Here is a 10,594-nt window from a genome sequence, read left to right as displayed (position 1 = left end):
TACCACACATTGTTTCCTCTTCTCCTCCTCCTCCAAAATTCAAATGCAAACAGCTCAATGAACAGGAGAAGAAACAAAATGCATAAAAAAAAATAAAAATTAACAAGAAATCAGAAACAGGCCATCTAATACAGTCCAGAATTCTTTTTTTTTAAAAAAAAAACAGAGTTTTTACCGAGGTTCCCAGTGAAAAGAAGGAAAAATTCATATTTTGTTTTCTGCCTTTCTAGTGGTTTATGCTTGCTGTAGAAATAAAGTATTACAAATAGAAACCAGAGAGAGCGGGGGGAAAGCTCGTTCGGTTTCCCTTTTTCATTTCCTTTGCTGGAATACTGCTTTGGAACATCTGAAGACAAAAAGGATTTCAAAGTGCCATTATTCGCTTGTTGTTCAGCGCCGGCTGCAGCCGCGGCGGCTCGGGGGGGGTTCGCGGTGTCACAGCGCCCCCTGGAGGCGCGCTGGCCCCGCGGAGGTAACCGGCGGTTTCAAACGCTCTCGGGACCTCCGCTGCGCAAGAGAGGGGCTGCGGAGGGGAGGGGGCAGAAATAACGCCCTGGTTGTTTCAGGACGCTAAAACCCCCACTCTGCCCCGCTTTACTTGGGCTCTGGCCTTAACTTCCAAGAGATTTTAATCTCGCGCAGGTCTAGGCTGCCGAGGTGTGAGCACACTTTGGGTTACGTAAAGTCACCATGAACAAAGTTTTTTTTCCTGATAGTTATAAGGAGCTGATCATTATAAGGAGCTTCGCATAGCTTTTTTAACTTTTATGTTTAATGGTATCATACTTAAGCAGGGAAAGTGTTGTAAGGAAAAGTCTGTTGCATTTGTAGATAACAATTGATATTGTATGCAATCATTTTTTAAGATGCACCAAGCGAAAATCTGGTAGTCACGTACTGAGTTTTAGTACACAATGAGATTTCTATTTGCTTTCAAATTAACGAGATTTAGTTATTTTTTGCATAATAAATATATCTGGAGTGTGGCAGACAGTAAGGATCCAGTCTACTATAGTTTCACGAAGACAAAATTCACTACCCAAGATTTCTTAGGGGATGCAAATCAGAAAACTAGTCATGGTGTTTTGGGGATCAACAGATCTTCACATCATCTTTTGTCCATCTGATAAAAATTGCTATAGGAGGAGAAAGACTTCATTGTGATGTTTGAACACTCTAAGACGTACAATTAATCACAAATTTGGGACAACATATCCTACAGTTTTTGTCGTTCTATATTTTCACTGTTATTGCCTCCACTGTTTGTCTTAATATTGTGTGAACTCTTCCATCCCAAATCATCCTTTCAGGCAAACTAGACAGAAGTTCACTTCAGAAGGAAACATGACTGCTCAAAGCTTTAGATTCCTAGGACACATCTATTTGTTTTCAATCGAAAGGGAACTCCAGGCTCAAGAATTAAGTTTCTTGAATATTTTGTGTGATTTTGGGATTTCTGCTAATTTGTTTCTGCCTCTGTATACACTTAGAGAAAAATTAAAAATTAATTCCATACATCTAATAGTATTTCAAAATGTTTATATAAAGTGTATCAAACTCACCTGGATAATAATAATAATATTAATAATAATATCATCTCAGAATGTGAGCCTGTATGAATACCACAAAGAAGGAAAAAAGCCAGCTGTGTTAGACAAAAGCCACTGCCATTTGTCAGTCACGTAGGTATGCACATACACAAATGTTAATCACCCTGAGAGTACAAGCTACAGTTTTCTTTCACACCAAGCAAGGAGCAAGCATCTTGTTCATCCAGTCCTTCAGTTCTTGCGCAAGACCTCCATTTCTTACACACACCTTCAGCTGACTACAACAGCATCTGGATCTAACCTAATCATTGCTCAGGTGAGGAGACAACAGATCCTATTCTGATCAGATGCACTCATACTGCCTGAATACACAATTTCCAAGCATGTTCTGTACTTCCTAAATCTGCCATGAGACAAGAAACTCACTCAGTGGCTCTACTTCCGAGTAGAAGCGCACTAAGACTCTGATTCCTAGATGGCATTTGTAAAAACCACCTTTAGCATGTGTTTGAATAAATGATACCAGGAGAAGGAATCCTTTGGTCTCCAACAGTCATTTAAAAACTGGTTGGAAATTACAAACTGAAGTAGCTTTACTTAAACACGGCCGAATACAGGAGGAGATTTTCCTAAGAAATCCTTCCCAAATTCAGATTCCACTTCCCCAACCGCTGATGTTCTGCCTGCACACATAAATTATGTTTGTATACACTACAGCGTTCTGGAAAATTTATTTGCTCCCCCGTTTTTGAGGAAATTCAAGACAATTTCATAAAGGCTGCAACACAAACCAACCAAAGCCCGGAAATGCAGCGTTAGGGCTGACGCTGTTCTTACCTCTCTCATCATTGTGCTTTTCCCCCACAAAACGTACTTACAATAGCACGAGGCAAGTAGGGAATATCAGCCTTAACTTACATTTCCTGGCTTCTTCCAGCTGGTGTCCAAACCTTTATTGTTGTTTAGGCAAAACTGAGTTCTTTTGTTTTCAGAGTTTGTGTTATGCACAAATTGTATCTAATTATGAAGAAAACTAAAAGATTGAATAACCAAAGTTTTGGTGTATTAAAAAAATATAAAGGACAAACCATGGATTTATTTCCATGCTGAGAATGTGGAAATAACTAACAGGAATAGCTACCAAAGAGAAACAAATCATTTGCTGTTGTTAATGCCTTGCACTATTCAATATCACATAGCATTTTGGGTTACATTATTTACCAAGAGCTCCAACACAATGCAAAAAAAGGCAGCCTCAATTCTCTAAAGACTTTTGCATAAGCGTACAGTCAGTGAAACATCCAGGTACATCTGAAACATACTGCCCAAAAGAAAGCAAGCTACAGAGGGGAAAAAAGCAAAACAGAAAAATTGGACAGTTTGAAGGCTGCTACTATTAGTTTAGTGCTTAATACTTCAATAACACTGAGTGATGAAAGACTGAACATACAGGTTTTCTCCATGTTGATTCTTTGCAAGTTCTTTTGCATATTTTCTTCAGCAAAATGTTTAAACTTTAACTATATTTTAGCATTTGAAGCATGATATATGTGCATGTAAAACTTCCCAGTGTGTACATAGTTATTCATTAAAACAACCTTTATGGCACTCACAATTTATTCCTGCATTTTTAAGCTGCATGCAAAAAGTTTCAGGTTTTTTTTAAGGGGAAGAAAATGCATTTCAGTTTGATTCCACCGAATGTGTTGTACACCTTGACATTTTAGGTATTTAATGGGGGTTTTCTTAGTTACAAAAATGAAGTTCTTGAAAGAGAGGTTTGGAAGGGGGGGTGGAAAGGCTTTTAGAAAAAGGCTGGGGAGGGAGGGGTGGTATTGGTAAAAAGACTTTATTTTCTAAAGCTCAAATTCCAAAGGAGGAAGACGGGGAGAAATAGGAACTGAAACTAATTTACCTGCATTCCTTTGTCACTGCTTGGCCCTTGACTAGTAAATGATTCCTTTCACTAGCCAATAAAACCAAATCAAAAGCAGGCTTAGGGAGCAGAGGGGGAAGGGGGACAATAGAGTAGGGGAGAGAATCAACTTAAACTTTGACAAAAAAGGAAAAAAGGAAGAAAGCAAACTCACTCTTCTTGCTTTCCAGAAGCTCTCAGGAGCTGTATGCCTGACTCCTGCTAACTTCCCAGCATTAACACAACACAAAGACATTCTCTACCTGCTTTCCTGCAGCGTTAGCTAAGGTTATTCCATTATTCCACATGACAGATAGAGTTGCTTTTGTCTCCATTTAGCACTGGTCCTAGGAGTCCTGCCAATTTAGGTACAGCGGAAGGCCTATCCAACTGTATCAGAGGTGAATGGTATCCAAGAACATGTTTGCTGTGCACAAACCTAGTGCCTAAGCAGTGTTATCTCAGAGAGCCAGTAAATGTTCAGTTCAGAAAGTGCTGTATAGCAACACGACAGACGAATCCAACAGCTCTGAAGATGAGTGTCTGGTATCAAGTGGACATTGTGCAAACATGCAGTAGCTTCTGCCCCTGGAGTGCTTTACATTATAGAGGAGCGAGACAGAGGTTCAGAGAAGGATGTAGGATGTAATGAGAGGGTCAAACACTTGTCCACATGTTTAAGGCATACAGAAGTCCACTGAAAGATACTTAAATTCTGAATTTAATTTTTACCCTATTAATAATTGTTAATAAGTAATAATTATTGGTGAAAGAGAGAAGCTCTTCAAACCCACAAAACTGAAAGTGTGATAAGGAAATTCTTTTTTCTTGAAAGCACCACATTATATTTTTAGCAACAAAGGGGTTTCCCTAGAACAGAGTATACAGCATTTTTCAGAATAGGATTCTTTCCTTCTTCTATGCCTCTTGACTAGAAAGAATAGATGGGCAGCAGTTACAGACAAGCAGGCTAGTAAGAAGCCAAATGGACAAAAAAATGCCAAATACACATCTCCGTTTCACCCACATCTCCAAGTGGTAACAGGGATATCAAATACATCATGAGGTACAATCCCCAGTTGAAATACAGATGATTTGCTAAGATGGGCAGCTTTAGATCTCTCAAGGTGAGGCTCTTTTAAAATTTTATGTTTGAATTTTCACGTATTATCAGTTTCTGGAGAAAGGGCCCAGGGACTGCCATTCACCCGTGTCAGACAGAAACAGAGAAGATGACCCAAGTGCTCTAGCGCCCTACACATGTGCTACTTGATCAGTAATCACAGTGCTCCACCTAACAGCAAAGCTAGAATCACGAGGATTGAACCATACAAAGACATGTGGATTAGAAGCAGAGCAGAAATTAGATCAGATTTTACTGAGTTACCGGCCTTAAACTCCACTCGCATGTGGTCTCTCCAGGACAGAGGTAAAGATAGAAGGAAAAACAAATATTTATGTACTTTCTGCCTGCCTTAATATGTTAACTGGGCTGTGCCCGAATGATGTATGTTCATTTCCATTGTAGAGGAGAACAACATCGATGTAAGCACAACCATGTTGTGGTATTATTCTCTATATTTGTACTGTTAAAGGCATAGGCCCATCTCAGGGAACTAATGAACTTCCTACTCACACAAGACGGAACAGGAATTTTATAAGAGCAAGTAATGAGAGACAAGGGGAGTAGCTTTAAACTGACAGAGGGGAGATCTTAGGGGTAAGTTCTTCCCTGTGAGGTTGGTGAGGTACTTGCACAGGTTGCCCTGAAAAGTTGCCCTATCCCTTGGCAGTGTTTAAGGTCAGGTTGGATGGGGCTTGGAGCAACTTCATCTACGGAAGGTGTTCCTGCACTTGGCAGAGGTCTGGAACTAGATGAGCTTTAAGGTCCCTTCCAACCTAACCCATTTCACGATTCCATGAAAGCATGCCGGTTCTTCTAACTTTGGTCAAACAGTAAAATCCTTCAAACTTCCTGCTCAGGAAAATGCTGCCCCAAGAAATAAGCTCTGCATCCAAATAGCAGTTTAAACAAGCATTCCTTCCCTTTTCAACTTTTGGTCTCAGAGAATAGTCAAGATTCCTGTTAAACAGCATTTGGACTTTCATGCAGAGTATGCACAGTAAATTTATCCCTACTTAGTAGCTAATATAACATATACAAGAAAGAATTCTAAAACTTCAAAACTTAACCCTTTCATAGTATGCACATACACGTATATATACACCGGCTTTTACAGGCCTTGTTTCCTACATATTCAAGCAGCAGAATCACAAATATAAGTGCAGTCTAGAACATCTTGATATGATACTTAATATGGGAAAAAGAGTAGTTAGTATCAGTATGACAGAAGACTTCAGGAGCTCCTAATAAGATAAAATGAGAGCACTGTACTGATAAGAACCAATGTTCTATAATAAATGTTTCCATTTATATTAATGAAGTACAAATAGAAAACTAAAATGCCTTGGTGTAGCTACTCTCTGCCTTCTTACAAACCCATGCTGCTCCAAGACGGGTGCACCATTATACATTTACGGTGTGAAAGAACACAAGCAGAAGGTTAACAATAATAGTTGTTCTTCGGAGATTGATATAAAACAAAAGAGCTTCACAACACAACCAAACAGCTTTAAAGGCCCCAAGTCTTCTGAAAAGGAATATGGGAGGATTAAAGTAACAAGAATCTAACTAATATGTAAGAGTTATCTGTTGTTTTGTTTGAACGACCAGACATTGCTTTGGAAAGTATGTCTATTCTGGTGTTGGAAGAATGGAAAGTAAAAAGTAAAGGGATTTGTTCCATGCCATATGTGGAGCAGGTGGCAAGGCAGGATCAGTTACCATACTTCCCAAGTCCCAAGCTTGAATTCATCCCTTCAAACCTGCTGATATACAGCCACTTATGTAATACCACCTAGTGTGTGTGTGCTTCTTTCTTCTTCCATCACTTTCCTCCTCCGGTGGCTATGCTTTAGAGCCAAAGCTAACCTGCAAATGGTAAAGAACTTTTCTGTTCCTCCAAGAACTCTGAATGCTGAGCAGATAGCATTGTCCTGATTCTTGCTTAATCTGACTCATGACTAGAACCTTCCAAAAACCAGTATGACAGCTATCCAGCTTACTCTGATTTTCAGTAGATGATCAGGATTTCAGTCTTTGTGACCTATCTGTAAAATCCTGGCACACTCTAGAGAATCTTTCATGCTTAGGAAAGCTACTTTCCCTGAAACCCAGGTGACATCACAGACAGGGGAAGTACTGCCTCATCTTTCCACCTTGAAGTCAGCAAACCAGCAAGCTCTGGTACCTAACTACTCAAATATTAGGCAGGATAAATGTCAGTAATCTAAGTCGTAATTAGCAAAAGGTGTAAGATCTGACACAGGCATAAAATACTAGGGATACTACAGTGCAGCCTGTATGTAGATTTCTTCTGAAACTGCAGAGATATTTGCCACCTCATACATGTGCATTCACCAAGATTTCAAACCTGGATAACAGCAACTCTGGACTGGTACTACCAATTTTACTATCTCAGTCATGTACCACTGAAGGAAGGCTGCATCCCAGAAGCTCCATACCTGAGAATGGACTTGCAGTATTTTGGTGGAAATAATTTCAGGGGCTTTTATTCCCTAGCATCTCTCTCAACCAGCTATCCATGCTGCTCTATGAATGCTTCTAACAAAAAACAACCAAACAGCAAAAGAAAGTTAAAATGGAAGAAAACATGTAAAAGATAAATAGTGTCACACCTCTCCCTGGTGGCTTAGAGAAATACATCACAGAAGCATTAGCTTTTGAGTGCAGATGCTAATAAACAAATACGCTTTTTCCTTCTGTCAGAAGACCTTGACCAGACATATGCATGTGTCAGATAATCAGACACATTTGGAGGAATGGAAATGAGAAGTAAAATGAACTATTAAAAGCAAATTACATCAGTAGGAATCTATGATGTTTGTGAGTCTACCTGAGAGGAGGTGTTAGGAGCTAGGTTCAAATGAAAGTCACTAAGCCCGTAATAAGGTTGTGTAATGTGAATATGAACAGCTGGACGAACTGAGAGAAGTCATGAAAATCCAGTGCTAACACTGGCAAAATCATAGACATTTATTCCAACAAAAGCTCAAATGATGGATTACATGAGGAACACATAAAGTGGCCCAAAAATCTCTATTGAAGATAAATTATTATATACAGGAAAAGCACTGCCCAGACAAACAAATTCAATTCAGACTAAGATGTCACTGTATCAAGCACAGTAGGAAATTATAAGAAGTCATGCCCCCTGTCTCAAATAATTTGCATTTAAGATGATAAAAGGAATCCACAGATGTTGAATAGTTGGTATTTCTATGGTCTGTTTGCAGACAAGGCATGGACAAAAACAGAGATGGAAAAAAAAAAGTAATTTTTTCCTGATTAATTGATCAGGAGAAAATACGCACCAGTACTTATCCTAACAGACCTCTACAAAGCCAAGAATTGTGGGGTTTTCCCAAATGTGCCACTGAGCTCTTACAAATATTTTTAACAATGGGACTGTACAAATACAGATTGCTTTGTGCCTTCCTGGACACAAACTAGTAAGGCGGAGCTAGTCACTCATCAAGTCTAGCTGTAGGAGCTTCAGCATATAAAAGACCTTTAATTTTTCCCACCAAATTCTGCAGTGTTTTTAAGACTAACAAATTACAATGATATTTTGTTTTGTGAAATAATCTTCCTTGCTCTCCCTAATCTCTTTGTCTCCAAAGAGTCTATAATTTAATGGAGCAGGATGCTTCAAGATATTGCCAAGGCCATTATCTCTATTTGTATTAATAAACGTGCCTCCAAGACACGTCCATATTAACATTACCACATGCACATACTGTAAGACCCATTACACATTGAAGGCACACAAAATGCCTTAGCCCCTACGGGCAACGTTTCAAAGTACTATGCAAAAGAAGAAATAGGTAGGGCATGGCAAACAGACACACACACATGCAAAAAACACTCTCAAATACACAAGAAAGCAGGCTGTGCAACCCATTTGCCAAGCTGTTAGTTTCCTCAAGCAAACAAGTCTGCAGGAAACTCCTGGAACAAGCCAGAGCTGGCCACACAAAAAGTATAACCCCTCCCTTTGGTTGTTACATTGATAATGGGGCAATCCCTGGCCAGAGGGCTTGACGAACAGGAAAGAGGTAGCAGATTTCAAGATTCAGATCATGGAATACCATAGTGAAAGGCTGCCTTCTGGAGCCCAGAAAATACTTATCTCCAGCAACTTCCTCTGCAGTAAATACCCTGACCTAAAGCATAAAATAGACAGTCCAGTGAGACAAAGTCTTCCCCCAAAAGTATAGAATTGTCAGTCATCTGTAATTTGCTTAATAAATAAATGCACAGCAGGTTAATATCAGCACAGACACATTCATCATGAAAGGGCAACAAGGTAAACAGTGAGCACCTCTATCTACCTCGGCAGCCAGCCAGCACCAGTGTGCTTTCTAGGAGATGAGGTTGGTCAACTGCCATCAGACCTACAAGGGGAAACCACCACTGATTTCTGCCATAAATTTTTAGTCTGAGCTGCAGTGGCGAGTTCTTATTCACTATAAAAATACTACAAAACCAAAATGTTTCTTTTATATCAACCTAATACCTTTCCAGCAGTCGTATTCCACCTACTCTACCCTACTCTCTTCACAGATGCATTCATTAAATGAGCCTTGGCTTTAGTTAAGAGCAGATGGATTTGCAAACACTCAAGATCTTGTAGTTTTTCTCCTTGTCTTTCTGCTAATCAGGTTTGTTCCCCTTGCTGGCTCTTAACACACTCAGTAATTCACATCAGGATGCTTCATATCCTTCTAATGCTTTCTGCAGTGTCTGTTCTGTTAGACCAACGCAAGAGGCAACAATGATTCTCCCTAACTTTTCCACACTCCCTTCATGTAGCCTGTTTTGTCACTGGAGTAGAGCCCTGCAACGCAGAGCATCAGCAGCAAGAGCAGTTAACCAGGTAGTTTTTCACACATTCAGCACTGAATTTAGCGATGACAATTACCTCTCTGCCATTTCATATCTGTTTCCTTCCTTTTGCCTCTGACCATTTGGTCTACACATTCTTTAGCATCTCTGTATCCATTCCACCCCTGGCAGACACTGTTCAGGATGGTACAGTGAGTGCTTAAAATACCTGTCTGCTACCAGCTACAGAAGAAAAAATGCAGCCAAACAGTCACCCAAGCAGAAAAAAAAGTGCAGTTATTACCTTCTCCCCTTCAGCTGTAAGAAAGAGATTCTCTGGCTTATTACCAATGCATGGGTCCAATTCTCATCACATGCCAGGCTACCTCCCCCTTTTCTCTTCCTTCCAATTTTACCCTAGAATAGAATTGCAGGTACTTCATTTTCTCAGAAATCTCTTCTGGACATTAGAGAGCTAGGGCAAGAAGCCATGCTAAAATAACCAACCTTTGGGCTCAGTTTGCTCTAGAGAAGGAAGTACCTTCCATGCTTTGCCATTTCCAGGCCTTTCTTTCAAAATCCTTTCTTTTCTTTAAATAACAAGGGGTAGCAGCCAAGTGAAAGCACGGGCTACTTGATCCATTGTTTGGCCCCCAGCCAGGTTCTGCTGGTCCCGCTTTCCCTCTCAACCACTAGTTTTTCTATCGTTCCTGTAATTTGGGGAGATTAAGATGTATAGCCTGTAAATTGGCTAAACTTTTCCAGGCTGTTTTAATGAGACTTCATATAATAGGGTTGGCTTTTTTTTTTTAATATTTTCCTTAACTTGACCCATATGGAAATATAAAGATATATTTTTTAATGTATGCTAGATTACGGCCGACGTTTTCCTCAAATTAAAATCCATGCTTCAGCAGCAGCATACATTTTCAATGATGTCAAATATATTTTTTCAGCCAACTGGCTGGGGTCACCCTTATAACTCAAGTTTAAGTGCGCTGGATAATCAGGAGAACATGCAAGTCTCTGTAGGGCACTGTGATTGCCTCGGCACAGCAGCAGTGCCTGCTCGGGAGCACACAAGACCTATTCTACTCTGAGGCACTCATGGCAGGAGATGCGGCCTAAGACGCGGCTAAAGCTCTGCCTCAGAGTTGACAG

The sequence above is a fragment of the Pezoporus flaviventris genome, unplaced genomic scaffold, assembly GCF_033815535.1.
Source record: "Pezoporus flaviventris isolate CSIRO_AGI_PZ_B2104156 unplaced genomic scaffold, CSIRO_AGI_Pfla_v1 ptg000041l, whole genome shotgun sequence".
In the NCBI taxonomy this organism is placed as follows: Eukaryota; Metazoa; Chordata; class Aves; order Psittaciformes; family Psittacidae; genus Pezoporus; species Pezoporus flaviventris.
Note: the sequence above shows the minus strand (reverse complement) of the source record.